Source organism: Choloepus didactylus, chromosome 3 (genome assembly GCF_015220235.1).
Source record: "Choloepus didactylus isolate mChoDid1 chromosome 3, mChoDid1.pri, whole genome shotgun sequence".
Taxonomy (NCBI): domain Eukaryota; kingdom Metazoa; phylum Chordata; class Mammalia; order Pilosa; family Megalonychidae; genus Choloepus; species Choloepus didactylus.
Genome location: NC_051309.1, coordinates 208,285,743 through 208,304,171, shown reverse-complemented (window position 1 = coordinate 208,304,171; position 18,429 = coordinate 208,285,743). Strand labels below are relative to the sequence as shown.

General features: G+C 38.5%; 1 long non-coding RNA gene across 1 annotated transcript in view; it reads right to left on the bottom strand.

Moving 5' to 3' along the window:
• The window catches only part of LOC119528965, a 49,261-nt gene that overhangs the window by 17,729 nt on the left and 13,103 nt on the right, over positions 1-18,429 (bottom strand). The window contains exons 2-3 of the long non-coding RNA XR_005215791.1: positions 18,067-18,309; positions 16,482-16,648 (exon numbers count right to left, since the gene is read on the bottom strand). This is a non-coding gene — a long non-coding RNA (uncharacterized LOC119528965). The remainder of the gene's footprint in view (positions 1-16,481; positions 16,649-18,066; positions 18,310-18,429) is intronic.

The following is an 18,429-nucleotide window of genomic DNA, read 5'->3' as shown; positions in this document are numbered from 1 at the left end:
GGTCATTTAATAGCCCTGTCTGGCCAATGGAAAAAACTAATGGTACCTGGCAGTGACTACTAATTATATCTAACTTAATTTAATAACTTCTTTGTTTGCAGCTGTGTTGAATATAGCTATCTTGTTGCAGGATTTGAGTACTCAATTAAGCCAATTTCACTTTGTGTTAAAGCTTGTCAAAGCTTATTTAGTATTTTAGATCCCTCCAGCCAGACTGCATCCACTTTCATGTGGGAAAACCAACAATGGACATTTGCTGTGCTTCTACAAGGATACCCCCACAGTCCCAGCATCTGCCATGGACTGCTAGCACAAGATTTAAAGAAAAAGACACCCCCTACGTTTCACTATAATGATGATATCATGCTGTTCTAGTTTGCTAATGCTGCTGGAATGCAAAACACAGGAATGGATTGTCTTTTATAAAAGGGGGTTTACTTGGTTACACAGATACAGTCTCAAGGCCGAAAGTGTGCATCAACAGTAGGATACCTTCACTGGAGAATGGCCAATGGTGTCCTGAAAACCTCTGTTAGCTGGGAAGGGATATGGCTGGTGACTGCTCCAAAGTTCTGGTTTCAAAATGGTTTACTCCCAGGACGTTCCTCTCTAGGCTGCAGTTCCTCAAAAATGTCACTCTTAGTTGCTCTTGGGGCCTTTGTCCTCTCTCAGCTTCTCTGGAGCAAAAGTCTGCTTTCAATGGCCATCTTCAAACTGACTCTCATCTGCAGCTCCCGTGTTTTCTCCAAAGTGTCCCTCTTGGCTGTAGCTCCTCTTCAAAAGGTCACTCTCAGCTGCACTGAGTTCCTTCTGTTTGTCAGCTCATTTATATGGCTGCACTGATCAAGGCCCACCCTAAATGGGTGGGGCCACACCTCCATGGAAATATCTCATCAGAGTTATCACCTACAGTTGGGTGGGGTGCATTTCCATGCAAACAACCTAATCCAAACCTTCCAATTTAATCCCCACTAATATGTCTGCCCCACACAATTGCATCAAAGAATATGGCTTTTTCTGGGGGACATAATACATTCAAACCAGCACACATGCTAACCAGTAATTCTGTTCCAGAACTAGAAACTGCTGCTAGCACAATGGTGACCCACCTTGAAAGTCGAGGATGGGTGATAAATCAAAGCAAATTACAAGAGCCTGGACATTCTATCAAGTTCTTGGGTATTTCTGGTTGGGTAAAATTAAAGCTATTCCTTTAGCTGTTGTTGTTAAAATACAAAGTTATCCTATACTGCTAACTTCTAGTTTTTCTGAGTTTATTAGGTTATTGGAAACTGTTTATACTCTATTTAAAAATTTTAAAACTTTTGTACACCCTAATTAGAAAAGGAAAAGCATGGGAATGGGATTTTCCATGGAAGGCTGTGTTTATAAAAGCACAAACACAGGCTTTAAGAGGGCTGGACCCCAATATATCCTGTGAATTGGATGTGGCCAGTGCCAATATTGGCTTTAGGTGGGGTTTGTGGCAAAGGCAACAGGCTAAATGTGTAAGCATTAGATTCTGGTCCCAACTTTGGAAGGACACAGAACTCAGATATAGCCCACTGGAAAAACAATTGTGTGCAGCTTATAATGCTCTGTTACAAGTGGAAGGTTTAACTCAAAATTGCTGGGGCCACACTCATACAGGGGTGGACACAGGCAACTATAAGTAAGCCCCATTCAGGGAGTGCTCAGCTAAGCATGCTGACAAAATGGAAAGCTTATGTCCTACAATGCTGAATTTTTAACAATAGCCCTGTGAGTGCAGAGATGCATGAAATTTTAGGATGGGTCTCCCATGTGGAAGAGCAGCATGCCCTGCCTCCTGTTGATCCTCCTGAGGTGGCTCCCCCCATGCCCACTGTTGATGGACAAGGGAGTATACCTGACTCTGCATGGTATACTGACGGATTGGCACTTGGGCAACATGCTATCTGGATGGCCGTGACTGTCCAGCCAAGTACTGACATCATCTGGTGGGAGACTGGAAATTTGCAAAGCGGCCAGTGGGCTGAGCTGCTGGCTGTATGGATGGTAATTGCCCATGAACCACTTGACTGTCTGCCTAGATAACTGGACCATATAGTGAGGCCTAACAGTATGGACGGCCACGTGAAAGCAGGAGCAATGGATGGTGGTCGACCACCCCATATGGGGGAAGGAACTGTGGGAAGACATCTTGATGGCCTGCCAGAAATGTAAGGTAACGGCTTTCCATATTGCTGCCCATAATGTTAACTCATTGCCAGGTAATGCAGAAGCAGATGCCCTAGTGAAATCCCACAACCTAACAGCAATGATGCATGAGGTGACTGAATGGCTGCATCAGAAAACTGAGTACCAAGGGTACCAGACCCTGTGGAAGCTGGTACAGCAGTTTCAGCTGCCTATCACCCAACAAGAGTTAAAAGGAGTAGAGGACGCTAGCCCCTCCTGCTGGCTGCAACAGCCCAGAATGCTTCCTCACCATCTTGGACCCATCGGCCAAAACCAGATTCCTCTCACCTGGTGGTAAGTAGACTATATTGGCCCCTTCCTCTGTCCAAAGGGGCAAAATATGCCTTCACCACTGCAGATACAGCTACAGGACTGCTGCTGGGCTCCCCAGGGATCAAGATCAGCTAGTGAGCTACCATACGTGGCTTAAAAAAAAAAAATTAAGTGCCTTTTCTGGGGTCCCCACACACATGGACAGCACTAGGTGCACCTCCTTCACAGGGCAATTAACCCAGCCTGGGCTACAGAACATAATGACCTTTGGACTTTTCACTTGCCCTATAATCCCACAGCAACTGGGTTAACTGAAAGAATGTATGGCCTTTTAAAGGATGATAGAAACTCCTTACAACAGTGGACTTGACAACTGTACCAGCATTAACTCCAGACCCAAAGCAACGGCTCCAGCACCTGTGGAAATGGTAACCAGGGGGCCCATGCAGGCCTTATGAATTCAAATAAAGGGGGGCCAGCAGTCTTCACACCACAGTGAGGCAACAATAATATTCTGCTCTTGCCTGTGCCCAAAACACCAGAAATTAGGGAAAATAAGGTCAATTGGCTCTGGTTCTGGCCCATGCAGCCAACCTGGTTGAGAATCCTAAGCCCATGGAGTATTATGCCAAAGGTTATTTGTATTCCCCATCTGGGATCCTCATCCCCCAGGGAACTGTATAACTTTGCAACCCCAAACTAACTGTAGATCTGACCTAAGGGCTCCCTGCAGGGGGAAGAAAATATGGCAGTTAAAAACCCTTACTGGGGGTTCATGATGGTGGATTGGTGAGGTGTATGTTTTAGGTATTCCTCCAGGGAAGTAGGTAGAAAGCCAGGAACTGCATGGACTGGACACCGCAGAGCAATCTGACTTTGGGCATACTTCATACAACACTCATGAAAACGTGGAACTGCTGAGATCAGCGAAATCTGTAAGTTTTTGCAGCCAGGGGACTCGTGCCCCTCCCTGCCAGGCTCAGTCCTATGGGAGGAGGGGCCGTCAGCACTGGGAAGGAGAAGGGAGAACTGCAGTGGCAGCTCTTATCAGAAACTCATTCTACCGATCCAAACTCCAACCATAGATAGACTGAGACCAGATACCAGAGAATCTGAGAGCAGCCAGCCCAGCAGAGAGGAGATAGGCATAGCAAAAAAACAGCAAGACAAACTCAAAAACAAAAGCGGAGGCTTTTTGGAGTTCTGGTGAACATAGAAAGGGGAAGGGCCGAGCTCAGGCCCTGAGGCAAATTTGCAAATCCCGAAGAAAAACTGATCTCTCTGCCCCCTGGATCTTTCCTTAATAGCCCTAATTGCTTTGCCTCTTAGCATTTCAATAACCCATTAGATCTGCCAGGAGGCCCTTTTTTTTTTTTTTTTTACATCTTTTTTTCTTTTTCTGAAACAATTACTCTAAGAAGCCCAATACAGAAAGCCTCAAAGGCTTGCAATTTGGGCAGGTCAAGACAAGAGCAGAACTAAGAGAGCTCTGAGACAAAAGGCAATAATCCAGTGGCTGAGAAATTTCACTGAACACAACTTCCCAAGAAAAGGGGGGTGTCTGCTCACAGCCATCATCCTGGTGGACAGGAAACACTCCTGCCCGTCGCCGGCCCCATAGCCCAGAGCTGCCCCAGACAACCGAGTGTGACAGAAGTGCTTCCAATAACATGCATACACCACAAAATTGGGCGTGGACATTAGCCTTCCCTGCAACCTCAGCTGATTGTCCCAGAGTTGGGAAGGTGGAGCAGCATGAAGTAACAAGCCCCATTCAGACATCATTTCAGCAGACTGGGAGCCTCCCTACACAGACCGGCAGCTCAGAACCGCCCTGGGGGGACGGCACTCACCTGTGACATAGCACAGTCATCCCTCAACAGAAGACCAGGGGTTGCAATGCCTGGAAGAGGGACCCACTCGCAAGTCTCAGGGGCCACACGCCAATATCAAGGACTTGTGGGTCAGTGGCAGAGACAAACTGTGGCAGGACTGAACTGAAGGATTAGCCTATTGCAGCAGCTTTAAAACTCCAGGAACACCAGGGAGATTTGATTGTTAGAGCCGCCCCACTCCCTGACTGCCCAGACATACGCCCCTTATACAGGGCGGGCAACACCAACTACACACGCAAGCTTGGTACACCAATTGGACCCCACAAGACTTAGTCCCCCACTCAGCACAGAGGCAAAGCAGGGGAAAACTGGCTTGAGGGGAACAGGTGGCTAGTGGATGCCACCTGCTGGTTAGTCAGAGAAAGTGTACTCCACGAAGCTGTAGATCTCACCAATTAGAGATAAAGATTTCAATTGGTCTACAAATCCTAAAGGAACCCTACCAAGTTAAGCAAATGCCAAGAGGCCAAAAACAACAGAAAATTTTAAAGCATATGAAAAAACCAGACGATATGGATAACCCAAGCCTAAGCACCCAAATCAAAAGATCAGAAGAGACACAGCACCCAGAGCAAGTAATCAAAGAACTAAAGATGAATGATGAGACCATGGCATGGGATATAAAGGACATCAAAAAGAGCATAGAACAGGATATAAAGGACATCAAGAAGACCCTACAAGAGCATAAAGAAGACATTGCAAGACTAAATAAAAAAAATAGATGATCTTACGGAAATTAAAGAAACTGTTGACCAAATTAAAAAGATTCCGGATACTCATAGTACAAGCTGAACAACAAATCAGTGACCTGGAAGATGAAAGAACGGAAAATGAAAGCACAAAAGAAAGAACGGGGGAAAAAATCAAAAAAATTGAAATGGACCTCAGGGATATGATAGATAATATAAAAGTCCTAATATAAGACTCATTGGTGTTCCAGAAGGAGGAGAAAAGGGTAGAGGTCTAGGAAGAGTATTCAAAGAAATTGCTGAGGAAAACATCCCAAATCTTCTAAACACCATAAATACACAAATCATAAATGCCCAGTGAACTCCAAATAGAATAAATCCAAATAAACCCACTCCGAGACATATTCTGATCACATTGTCAAATATGGAAGAGAAGGAGCAAGTTCTGAAAGCAGCAAGAGAAAAGCAATTCACCACATACAATGGAAACAGCATAAGACTAAGTAGTGACTACTCAACAGCCACCATGGAGGCGAGAAGGCAGTGGCACGACATATTTAAATTACTAAGTGAGAAAAATTTCCAACCAAGAATACTTTATCCAGCAAAGCTCTCCTTCAAATTTGAGGGAGAGCTTAAATTTTTCACAGAAAAACAAATGCTGAGAGAATTTGCTAACAAGAGACCTGCCCTACTGGAGATACTAAAGGGAGCCCTACAGACAGAGAAACAAAGAAAGAAGAGAGAGACATGGAGAAAGGTTCAGTACTAAAGAGATTCAGTAGGGGTACATTAAAGGATATTAATAGAGAGAAGGAAAAATATATACGACAAACATAAACCAAAGGATAAGAGGGCTGATTCAAGAATGCCTTCATGGTTATAATGTTGAATGTAAATGGATTAAACTCGCCAATTAAAAGATATAGATTCGCAGAATGGATCAAAAAAAAAAATGAACCATCAATATGTTGCATACAAGAGACTCATCTTAGACACAGGGACACAAAGAAATTGAAAGTGAAAGGATGGAAAAAAATATTTCATGCAAGCTAGAGTCAAAAGAAAGCAGGTGTCGCAATATTAACCTCAGATAAAATAGACTTTAAATGCAGGGATGTTTTGAGAGACAAAGAAGGTCACTACATACTAATAAAAGGGGCAATTCAACAAGAAGAAATAACAATCTTAAATGTTTATGCACCCAATCAAGGTGCCACAAAATACATGAGAGAAACACTGGCAAAACTAAAGGAAGCAATCGATGTTTCCACAATAATTGTGGGAGACTTCAACACATCACTCTCTCCTATAGATAGATCAACCAGACAGAAGACCAATAAGGAAATTGAAAACCTAAACAATCTGATAAATGAATTAGATTTAATAGACATATACAGAACATTACATCCCAAATCACCAGGATACACATACTTCCCTAGTGCTCACGGGACTTTCTCCAGAATAGATCATATGCTGGGACATAAAACAAGGCTCAATAAATTTAAAGATTGAAATTATTCAAAGCACATTCTCTGACCACAACGGAATACAATTAGAAGTCAATAACCATCAGAGACTTAGAAAATTCACAAATACCTGGAGGTTAAACAACACACTCCTAAACAATCAGTGGGTTAAAGAAGAAATAGCAAGAGAAATTGCGAAATATATTGAGACGAATGAAAATGAGAACACAACATACCAAAACCTATGGGACGCAGCAAAAGCGGTACTGAGGGGGAAATTTATAGCACTAAATGCATATATTAAAAAGGAAGAAAGAGCCCAAATCAAAGAACTAAAGGGTCAACTGAAGAAGCTAGAAAATGAGCAGCAAACCAATCCTAAACCAAGTAGAAGAAAAGAAATAACAAGGATTAAAGCAGAAATAAATGACATAGAGAACAAAAAAACAATAGAGAGGATAAATATCACCAAAAGTTGGTTCTTTGAGAAGTTCAAAAAGATTGACAAGCCCCTAGCTAGACTGACAAAATCAAAAAGAGAGAAGACCCATATAAATAAAATAATGAATGAGAAAGTTGACATTACTGCAGATCCCAAGGAAATTAAAAAAATTATAAGAGGATACTATGAACAACTGTATGGCAACAGACTGGATAATGTAGAGGAAATGGATAATTTCCTGGAAACATATGAACAACCTAGACTGATCAGAGAAGAAACAGAAGACCTCAACCAACCAACCACAAGCAAAGAGATCCAATCAGTCATCAAAAATCTTCCCACAAATAAATGCCCAGGGCCAGATGGCTTCACAGGGGAATTCTTCCAAACTTTCCAAAAAGAATTGACACCAATCTTACTTAAACACTTTCAAAACATTGAAGAAAATGGAACACTACCTAACTCATTTTATGAAGCTAACATCAATCTGATACCAAAACCAGGCAAAGAAGCCACAAAAAAGGAAAACTACTGGCCAATCTCCCTAATGAATATAGATGCAAATATCCTCAAGAAAATACTTGCAAATCGAATCCAAAGACACATTAAAAAAATCATACACCATGACCAAGTGGGGTTCATTCCAGGCATGCAAGGATGGTTCAACATAAGAAAATCAATGTATTACAACACATTAACAAATCAAAAGGGAAAAATCAAATGATCATCTCAATAGATGCTGGAAAAGCATTTGACAAAATCCAACATCGTTTTTGATAAAAATACTTCAAAAGGTAGGAATTGAAGGAAACTTCCTGAATATGATAAAGAGCATATATGAAAAAACCCACAGCCACCATAGTACTCAATGGTGAGAGACTGAAAGCCTTCCCTCTAAGATCAGGAACAAGACAAGGATGCCCGCTATCACCACTGTTATTGAACATTGTGCTGGAAGTGCTAGCCAGGGCTATCTGGCAAGATAAAGAAATAAAAGCATCCAAATTGGAAAAGAAGAAGTAAAACTGTCATTGTTTGCAGATGATATGATCTTATATCTGGAAAACCCCGAGAAATCAATGACACAGCTACTAGAGCTAATAAACAAATTTAGCAAAGTAGTGGGATACAAGATTAATGCACATAAGTCAGTAATGTTTCTATATGCTAGAAATGAACAAAACTGAAGAGACACTGAAGAAAAAGATACCATTTTCAATAGTAAGTTAAAAAATCAAGTACCTAGGAATAAACTTAACCAAAGATGTAAAAGACCTATACAAAGAAAACTACATAACTCTACTAAAAGAAACAGAAGGGAACCTTAAAAAATGGAAAAATATTCCATGTTCATGGATAGGAAGGCTAAATGTCATTAAGATGTCAATTCTACCCAAACTCATCTATAGATTCAATGCAATCCCATTCAAAATTCCAACAACCTACTTTGCAGACTTGGAAAAGCTAGTTATCAAATTTATTTGGAAAGGGAAGATGCCTCGAATTGCTAAAGACACTCTAAAAAAGAAAAACCAAGTGGGAGGACTTACACTCCCTGATTTTGAAGCTTATTATAAAGCCACAGTTGTCAAAACAGCATGGTACTAGCGCAAAGATAGACATACAGATCAACGGAATCGAACTGAGAATTTGGAGACAGACCCCCAGATCTATGGCTGACAGATCTTTGATAAGGCCCCCAAAGTCACTGAACTGGGTCATAATGGCCTTTTCAACAAATGGAGCTGGGAGAGTTGGATATCCATATCCAAAAGAATGAAAAAGGACCCCTACCTTACACCCTACACAAAAATTAACTAAAAATGGACCAAAGATCTCAATATAAAAGATAGTACCATAAAACTCCTAGAAGATAATGTAGGAAAACATCTTCAAGACCTTGTATTAGGCAGCCACTTCCTAGACTTTACACCCAAAGCACAAGCAACAAAAGGAAAAATAGATAAATGGGAACTCCTCAAGTTTAGAAGTTTCTGTACCTCAAAGGAATTTCTCCCAACTCAATGGGAAAAAATTTTTGGAAACCATGTATCTGACAAAAGACTGAAATCTTGCATATATAAAGAAATCCTACAACTCAATGACGATAGTACAGACAGCCCCAGTTATAAAATGGGCAAAAGATATGAAAAGACAAGAAATACAAATGGCCAAGAAACACATGAAAAAATGTTCAGCTTCACTAGCTATTAGAGAGATGCAAATTAAGACCACAATGAGATACCATCTCACACCAATTAGAATGGCTGCCATTAAACAAACAGGAAACTACAAATGCTGGAGGGGATGTGGAGAATTTGGAACTCTTATTCATTGTTGGTGGGACTGTATAATGGTTCAGCCACTCGGGAAGTCAGTCTGGCAGTTCTTTAGAAAACAAGATAGATACCCTTCGATCCAGCGATTGCACTTCTCGGTATATACCCGGAAGAACGGAAAGCAGTGACATGAACAGATATCTGCAAGCCAATGTTCATAGCAGCATTATTCACAATTGCCAAGAGATAGAAACAACCCAAATGTCCTTCAACAGATGAGTGGATAAAGAAAATGTGGTATGTACACACGATGGAATACTACACAGCAGTAAGAAGGGACAATGTCGTGAAACATGTGACGACATGGATGAACCTTGAAGACATAATGCTGAGCGAAATAAGCCAGGCACAAAAAGAGAAATATTATATGCTACCTCTAATGTGAACTTTGAAAAATGTAAAACTAATGGTTTATAATGTAAAATATAGGGGAACTAGCGATAGAGAGCAATTAAAGTAAGGGGCAACAATAATCCAAGAAGAACAGATTAGCTATCGTGGGAAAATTTAACGTTCTGGGAATGCTCAGGAATGACTATGGTCTGTTAATTTCTGATGGGTATGGTAGGAACAAGTTCACAGAAATATTGCTATATTAGGTTACTTTCTTGGGGTAGAGTAGGAACATGTTGGAAGTAAAGTAGTTATCTTAGGTTAGTTGTCTTTTTCTTACTCCCTTGTTATGGTCTCTTTGAAATGTTCTTTTATTGTATGTTTTTTTTAATTTGTTTTTTAATTTTTAATTTTTCATACAGTTGATTTAGGAAAAAAAAAAAAAGTTAAAAAAAAAAAGACAAAAAAAAAACCCTTACTGGAACTCTTCTATCCACTAATGAAAACTCAGCTTATATATTGTTCCATGTGCTATTAATTCTTGTAAAAAAAACCTGTATATTATTGTTTCAGTAAGGCATTAACTAAAGTGTTGTATTTAGTATTATTCTAACAAGTTTTAATTTTAGTAGTAATTGTATGCTGTAGAATGCCTGCTTGAAAATGGTTTTCAAAATTATTTTGGTAACTTAAGTATAAGAGGTATAAAGAATGTTTTGTATGAAAAGGATAAGGAAAGTAGTTTTGTCCTAAATGACTGGTTGTTTCACAATGGAAAAGAGAAAATGTAGGACAAAAACCTAGATGATTATAGTGAGTTGCACAAAGTTTGCAGAAAGGGGAATTTATTTCTGTGGACAAAGTTAGGAAATGGTAAAAAAAAATAATAATAAAAACTAGGTATAGAATAAAACAGACTGCCTGGTAGTTTTATCCTTTAGCTATTTTAGCCCCAGGTGTACCTGTGCTTTAATTAATATTCAATGTTGTGTATATGTACCTGATAACTCACAATATGTAACATGAGCTCCTGATCATATGCCAGATCATACTGAACATTTATCCGACAATCCTTTGTTCAAATGGTTTAATTCTTTAACTTGGCCATGGTGCCATGGGGATTACTGTCCATATGTACTGATTTACTTGTACTCTGCTATTTAATGTATTGTTGTTGTGAATTAGGGATGCAATGTTTGTCCTATGGTCAATGCAAATCATTGTGTGGGGGTGGAATGTAGAAGCCCCTGGCCCCTCAGTGTATTGAGAACTGCACACAGCCTTTTGCTTGACCTAGGACAGCTGAGGTTTGACCTATTCTCCTTGTAATATCAGATACTAACTGTAATCTGTACCCAAAACTACCTTCTCCCTGAGATTCCCTGAGATATTGTATCTCTATAATCCTCCCCTCCTCCCTGTTGATTACAAGGAACCCCTCCCTACGTTGCACTACCCCGCTCCCTGCCTTATGCGCTCATACCCATTGGAATGTCGAGACCTTATAACCAGCTTATTAAGCCCCACAAAGTGTGGACTATTTTCATGTTGTGCTCTGAACTGGTCGCCATTCAACTGGCAGCTCCTGATTTCAGGGTAACGTGGCTTGACTTCCCCACCCTGTAGGTAAGCCCTATAATAAAAGCTCATGTCTTAAAAAAAGACTAAGTGGGATTATCCATAATGAAAGATAGTTTAATATAAGAAAATTAATCAATATAATATACCGTATTAATGGAATAAAGGACAAACCCACCTGATCACCTCATTAGAGGCAGAAATAGCATTTGACAAAATTTAACAACCTTTCATGATAAAAATGCTCAACAAACTAGGAATAGAAAGGAACTTCCTCAACCTGATAAAGGACATCTATGAAAACCCACAGCTAACATCACTAATGCTGAAAGATTAAATGCTTGCTCCCTAAAATCAGGAACAAGATAAGGACGTCTGCTCTCATCTCACTTTCAATCAACATTGTACAGGAGGATCCTGCTAGGGCAATTAAGCAAGAAAAACATATAAAAGACACTCTGATTGGAAAGGAAGAAGTGAAATTCTATTTTCAGATAACATGATCTTGTATATAGAAAATCATAAGGAATCCACAAGAAAAATAATGAAATTAATAGAGAAGTTCAGCAAAATTTCTGTATACAATAACAAGATATAAAAATAAAATGTTTCTATACAATAACAATGGGCAATCTGAAAATGGAATAAAGAAAACAATTCCCTTTACAATTTTATCAAAAAGAATGAAATATTTAGGAATATATAATAATATATTAATAAAATAGTAGATTCTACAGATTATATGCAATCTTTCAAACCCCAGTTGCCTTTTTGCAGAAATTGATAAGTTGATCATAAAATTCGCATTGGAAATTCAAGGGACCCAAAATAGCCCAAACCATCTTTAAAAGGAACAAAGTAGGAGGTCACACTTCTTGATTTCAAACTTTACTATGAAGCAACAATAATCACATGAAGATAAACATTCAATAGAAGGGAACATAATTGAGAGTTCAGAATTAAATCCTCACATTATGATCAGTTGGTTTTTGACAATGGTGCCAAGACAATTCAATGGAGGAAAGAATGGTCTTTTAAATGTATGGTGCTGGGGCAAGGGGCTATCTGCCTACAAAAGAACGAAGTCGGTCCCTTACCTCACACCGTTTACAGAAATTAATTCAAAATAGATCAAAGACTGAAATGTAAGACCTAAAACTATAAAATTCTTAGCAGATAACATAGCTGTAAATCTTTGTGACCTTTTATTTGGCAATGATTTGTCAGATACGACCCAAAAAGCAAAAGCATCGTTAAATAAAATAGATCAATTGGGCTTCATCAAATGGGAAAACTCTTGTACCTGAAAGGAAATATCAAGAGAGTAAAAAGACAATCAACAGAATGGGAGAAAATATATGTAAATCTTATATCTGATCAGGCTAATAATGTCATTATTTTCTCCCAATATTTTGGATGGATTTTTCTTGTAGTTTGGATCTAAGCTGAAAATGGGTTCCTCTTTGGGCAGATATGCCACACAGGAAACACATATTATACATCAGTTTAATTTTTCCTGGATACAGGAGTTTAAAGGATTAACATTTAATTATTTAACACCTGTATCATATGGACCATAATAAAATTTATCAATATATTTAACATAAACTATCACTCTACAAATGCTTACAATAGTGAATCTAATTCCTTAAGGAGAAAAAATGTTTATGCTTTATGTAAGAAGAATATTTATATTTGCTATTTAAATTTTGATTTACAATTATATAAATAAGTCATTACACATGTCTACTTTAAGAATTTTACCAGCTAATGAAAAGAATACTGAAAAATGAAATTTCCATTTGTTCATGCATTCATTCATTTCATTAACAATGTACTGAATGTCATCTATATGCTAAGAGTTTGTTCTAGGCACTATAAATATATCTTCATTCTTTGAGTTACTGATATTCCTGGGAAGTTCCCTTTTTAATGCAGATTATCTTTTACAAAAGAAAATAACAGAGTGTAAAGATACCACAGTTCATTCTCATCTATCCATTTTGGAATCATGTCTTGATATACACATACAAGTGCTGACTAATTCTTTATAGTGCCTTCTTCAACCATCAGTTAATTTTCATTTCAATGGCTGCAACTCTAATTTAAGTCCTGAAAAATTCAATAACTTGCTTTACTGGTTTCCTTGTGTTTAGATTCTTTGCCAACTATTTAAAAAAGGGCAGTCTTATTCTACTGTAAACTAGGCAGATATTGTACTAGGTTCCAAAACATGTAAGATTAGTAAGACCATTTCTGTTTTCAGATAAGTTATAATACAGGTTGAGAAGACAACTATTAATACACAAATATGTATAGTCAAAGGTATGACTTTTAAGATTCATAAAAGAAGAGAAAAAAGCATGTCTGTAGTATTACAAAAACTAAAAGAATTGTGTAAGTTCCATTCAAAAATTTCAATTACTTCCCATAGAAAAAGGTTACAACTGCCTAGCTGACATTAAATTTTTTTCATATACGTTCCTATTTTAATCATATCAATCAGCTAGATTAAATAAATACTCTAACAAAAAATCATCTATTGAACCCGAAAAACATTTGTTCTTTCTGCTTTCATGCCTTTGACCTCCTCTACTCTCTGTCTTAAAAGACCCAGTAAAAATCTCACTTCTTCCATTAAAACTCTCTGCTTACCTCAGATAAGTCTTAGTGAACTTGATTTCTTTCATCTTTACAATAGAATAACTATGTTTTGGCTTCTTTGGTGATTATATGCACACACCCAGACACACACACAACTGATGGAGAGTGTCTCTCTCCATCAGTTAGAATTTAGCACAGTGCTTTGTAGGGAGTAGGTGCTTGAAAAATATTCAATTTTTTGATTGACATAAGTTTTGCTTGACAAGTTTTTCTGGGTTTGTCTTCTAAACTCCTTTTAGAAATAACATCTTATTGCTATATTCACTCAGTTCATGATCTTAACCTGGATGTGACTGAACGTGTCCATCAAATTTAACATTTCTATTCTTTTGAATTTTCAGTGACTGCATGACTGTTTTTTCCCCCTTTCCTTTCTTCTTTCCAAAATGAAAACAGATTATACTTCACATTGTCATCGTTACGGTTATCTGCATTCAGTTGGCATTTACTTAAGACTCAGTTGGCACTTACTCAAAAGCTCTGCCTTCAATGTCAGAAACTTGCATGGAATCTGTTCTCTAAGTTAAAATCCCAAGTGTCCTTTTTTTGATGCTTGCTTTCATTATAACATTAATTCCTTTAACATTTAACACTCATTGGGATCAAATCTAGCATTTGTTTTACCCATTTGAACAAGCCTAAATTTTACTACACTATGGTGAGGCAGATATTTTTGTTTTCATTGAACTTTCAGCTAATTGATTATACATTTTCCTACATATAGATGCATTATTTTCACTACATTACTCCCAATTTCCCACTCCTAAATTCTCCATCAAAATATAAGACCCATTCAAACTGTAAAGATTTTTAGTTAATCATTCATGTATAAACGTATGTGTGTACTATCGCTCACATACAGAAAAATTCACAAAACAAAAATGAACTGCTCAAATGTTTACCACAAAGTAAACATTTAAGTTACAATGCAGGTCAAGAAAGAATATTATCAGCACCAAAGAAACCCTTTCCAGGCCCTCTCCCATTCACTACTCACCTTTCTCCACAGCAATGGTAACCACAGCCCTGATTTTCTTGCTTTTCTGTATAATTTTATCTCTCAAACATGTATCTCCAAATACTATAGCTTACATGGAATCATATCGTATGTGATATTTTATGGCAAGCTTCTTCTGCTCAATATTAAGATTGTGAGATTTGTTCATATTTTTGCATATAGTAGTCGGCCATTCATATTCAGTTTTCTTCCATAGTATTTTATTGGTAAGTAAAAAACAAAATACTAATCCTTTCTAATGGTGAGGGACATCTTGCCTATTTTCTGTTTTTAACTTATAAATAAAACCATTGTGAAAGTTTTTACTAATCTCTTTCAGGCACATGCACTTATTTGTTGGGTAGATACATAGAATTGCTGGGTTGTAGAATACACATATGTACAGCTTTTGTAGATATTGCCAAACAATTTTGCAAAATATTTTTACCAATTTACAATCCCACCAACAATGGACGGAGTTCCACTGATACCAGATATTTGCCAAAATTTGGTGTATTCTTTTTATTTTTCGCAATTTTGGGTGTGGGGATGTGTGTGCTGGTACTATTACTTTTAATTGTGCATTTCTGTGGTGACTAATGAAATTGAGCATCATTCATATATTTATTGACTGTCTGGCTATTCTCTTTTTGTTAAATGACTGAATCTCTTGTCCATTTTTCTATAGAGTTATCTGTCTTTTTCTTGATTTGTAGTTTTTGAAAATAAAATTCTGGATATAGATCATTTGTCAGTTATATGTGGCTTGCCCTTTCACTTTCTTAATTTGTTTCTTGATGGATAGAAAGTCAATTTTAATGTGGCCATTTAACAACATTTTACATTCTATTTAATGATTTTTATGTTTTTTTAAGAAAGAGAATGCTGATTTCAAGAAGGTATTCTCTTTATGATTTGCCTTTTTCACTTAGATAGACCATTCATCTAGAATTGATTTTAGTATATAGTGTGAGTTGGCATCAATTTAAAATTTCCCTTTTAGGCATATCCATTTATTCCAGGACTATTTATTAAAAAGGCCCCCTTGTCCTACTGCTCTGCAGTACCAACTTTATCATAAATAAATTAATACATTTTTGGGTCTGTTTCTGGTCACTATTAAATTGGCCTGATAGTCTATCCTCCCACAAATGCAACACTGCATTAATTCCTGTAACGTCATTTCACCTGATTTGTTTTAGTGTGTATCTCTAAAGACTGAGGACTTAACCAGGAAACTCCCACTTGTACCTCAGATGTACAAAGTTGCAGGGCAACATGCTTCTAAAAAGAACAAGCCAGGTAACCTACAAAATTATTGTTTAAAAATTATAGCTGAGGATGCAAAGCAACCTAAATAAACTAAATTCCAGAAAATGATGAGCCCCTTTTAGGACAGAAGCTGTCCAACACTATGTTTCATCCTTGGCAGTGGGAGGAGGGAAAAACAAACCCATAGACTGGGTGAAATGAAACCTAGCTAATCAGTTAAAATTTTTTGATTGTGGTCTGGCTCAATGGTTTAGAGTCCCCAGAAGCTCCAGTCAACCCGCCCCCCCAAACCCAAAAAGTCAGGACTCACCTGCTAGCATACTTAATGGTTCTTCATTAAGTGCTCACACAGAAGACTGAAGGAAAGTGAGAGCAGCCGAGAGAATCTTCTGAGAACTGAGGGAGAGGTTGCCACTGCTAGAGGAGGAGCAGGCGTTCTACGCGGGTCCTCCTGGAGCTCCCAGGGCCTGCTGAAGGCTGAGAACAAAGCAGGGATTGCAAAAAGCCTTTCAGGCCTCCATCGAGTTAAATCATGGGAGAAGGAGAGTAACAGCTGAGAGCCCCACCCTCCATCCACACTCAGGCCCTGCTGAAGGCTGAGGGCACCACAGGAGAGCAGAGAAAAACCCCCGGGGCAATCAGATATCAATCAAGTCCTGCTGAAGGAAGGTAGTGATTGTGCCCTGAAATCCTTTGAAGTCAGTGATGAACCGAATCTAACCAAAGGAACAACTCTCTACAGATGAGAGTGATTCAGCTACCACTATGCCCCTCTCCACCCACCACTAGCAGTTTAACCAAAGGTGCTTGTCCTTTTCTGAGTGTATGTGCCTCAGTTTTACTGGTTTTACACGTAACATGTGACATACAGAAACCATCTTGAGACACCATGAAGAAGCAATAAAGTGAGACCCACCATAGAACCAGACCCAGGGATGGTCCAGATGTTGGAACTATCAGAAAGGAACTTTAAAACAACTGTGATAAATATGTTAAAGTAACTAGTGGAGAGGGTGCTCACCATGTGTAAATCGACAGGCAATTTCAGCAAAGATCAAAACTATTAAACAAAAAAAATCAACCAATTGGAAATGCTACAAATGAAAAATGCACTGTCAGAGGGGGAAAAATAGCCAAGAAAACAATTTCATGCTAACCCAGTAACAATAATTCCTTAATAACATCAAAGACTGAGTCAACATTCAAATGTCCTAAATGTAAGAATTTTTTTTATAGGTAGTTGAAATAAGGCCCATACATTGAAACTACTTGGTTTGGTTTGGTCCCTGAAGACCTTTTAATTAATAGCTTCATCTTCATCTTTTTTTCCCCCCATGCAATTTATCAACCAAAGAAATTGGGTTATTTGACAATTTCCCACCCTCTGTATTTTGCTAAATTCATATCCAGGCTATCATTTAACATGTTTCTGTGTTCCCTGTATTTCCTGTAAACTGGTAGATCTAGATACTTGATCAGATTCAATTTCAAGTTTTGATAACTGTCTAGTATTTCCATTCTGATTCTTTGAAGTCTTTATTATTCTGGTAGACTGTTTTGTGTTTCTTTGTTATTAGACCATGTGTACTTGTGCCTAATAATGCTAACTGAAAAGTTAAATATTTGAGTTAACCATTTCCAGTTTTGGGGCATTTACATCACAAAAAATTACAACTAAGACAGATTCCTTTTTGGATTTTTTTAAAGAATTCTTTTTCACTGAATTACTTTGGCTTTTCCACTGTGCAGTTTCCTGTTTTTTTCTTTTGAGCTCACAGACCCATTCCCCTTTAAATTTCCCATTGCATTTTTATAGGGAAATGATCCATCAGTCACCCTCACAAGCTAAAGCTCCTGCTGAGAGAATGGTGCCTTTGGGCTCACCAAGTACGCACTAAAAAAGATGTCTGCTGAAGTCCAGTGATTGGGGGGTGCAGAGCTGCTTCAGGACTTGCTACTCCGGCGTTCCCGCTTGCATCTGCGACTCTCCCTAGGCTGCCAGCCCAGGGGATGAGGTCTTCTCCCCAGGAACAAGCCCCAGACAGGGCGTGGTCCCGCTCCTCCCAGAGAGCGCTCGCTGACGGGGGCTCACTCTAAGATGGCAGTGGCACCAAGAAAACACATTCCTCTTCTTTAGTCTCAGAGGGAAAAAAAAGAAAAAACAAATCAGCTTTGAAAAGAATTAAATCTGTTCCTAAATATCCCCACTGCATTGAGTACCAGAAAATAAAACAAAACAGACTTGAGGTAAAGCTGTG